The sequence below is a fragment of the Corvus kubaryi genome, unplaced genomic scaffold (assembly GCF_017639235.1).
Source record: "Corvus kubaryi isolate FWS band 111438036 unplaced genomic scaffold, C.kubaryi_AGA036_p1.0 split1-131, whole genome shotgun sequence".
Classification (NCBI taxonomy): Eukaryota; Metazoa; Chordata; class Aves; order Passeriformes; family Corvidae; genus Corvus; species Corvus kubaryi.
Genome location: NW_024582073.1, coordinates 19,540,344 through 19,541,221, shown reverse-complemented (window position 1 = coordinate 19,541,221; position 878 = coordinate 19,540,344). Strand labels below are relative to the sequence as shown.

The window sequence follows — 878 nt, the reverse complement described above, 5'->3', positions numbered from 1 at the left end:
AGCGATCCGTCTGCCCCTGGCAGAGACCGCTGCTGGCTGGAGCGCACCGACTTGGCCCTTCTCTCATCGCGGAGGGGCAGGGGAGGGAGGGAGTTAGGGGAGGAGGGAGGGATGGAGGGGGGGAAGGGGGGAGGGAGGAGGCGGAGGTCCTGCTGCTGGTGGCTTTTGGTAAGCGGTAAAAGCTGGATCTACCTGGATCCTCCCGGATCCTCCCTCCTCCGCTTTTCCTCCTCCGAGACCTCCACAGGGGAACGCGGAACCCCCGCTCCCGCCCCGGCAGCGGGGCTGGCCCCGCGCCCTGCCCTGCCCGCCGCCCTGGCGGCGATGTCTGATGGGGAGCGGGTGCAGAGCTGCTCCTGCCGCCCGGCCGGGCTGGCGGCACCGGCCGCCCAGGGCTCCCGAGGCGCGGGAGAGGCAGGGAGGTGAACGCTGCCCTGGCTCCAGATGGGTTTTGTTTTGCCTCTCGACTGGGAGGGCGCGTTCATGCCCGGCAGCCCGAAGTTCGCTGAGTTTACAAAGTGGCAGAAAGAAGCAAAGGGAGCTGCTCCCGGCCGCTCGCTCCCCCGGCGGGGCGGCCCCGCCAGGCTCGGCCGGAGCGGGCGCGGCGCGGGCAGCCCGGCCCCGCAGCGCCACCTGCCGCCCGCAGCGGGCAGCCCCGGCGCAGGGGCGGCTCCGGTGGTCCGGGCGTGCGGCTCCTGCAGAGATGTGTGTGTGTGTGTGTGGACATGGACACGTATAAACACGTACACATACACATGTGTACACCTGTGCATCTGGAAATCACTCCCCTGTAAAAGTGCATTGGGGAAAATTGCCAGCACCGGTAAGGGATAACACGGATCACCTGCCATGTAGCAAGCAGTAAGGGCTTTCTAGGC

The 878-nt window shown here is 68.0% G+C and overlaps 1 protein-coding gene across 1 annotated transcript in view; it reads right to left on the bottom strand.

Moving 5' to 3' along the window:
• The window catches only part of STK32B (serine/threonine kinase 32B), a 162,475-nt gene extending 162,261 nt beyond the window's left edge, over positions 1 to 214 (bottom strand). Inside the window, exon 1 of the mRNA XM_042053585.1 lies at positions 193 to 214. The gene's annotated coding sequence lies outside the window, so the exon portion shown is untranslated. The remainder of the gene's footprint in view (positions 1 to 192) is intronic.
• Between the last annotated feature and the right edge of the window lie 664 nt (positions 215 to 878).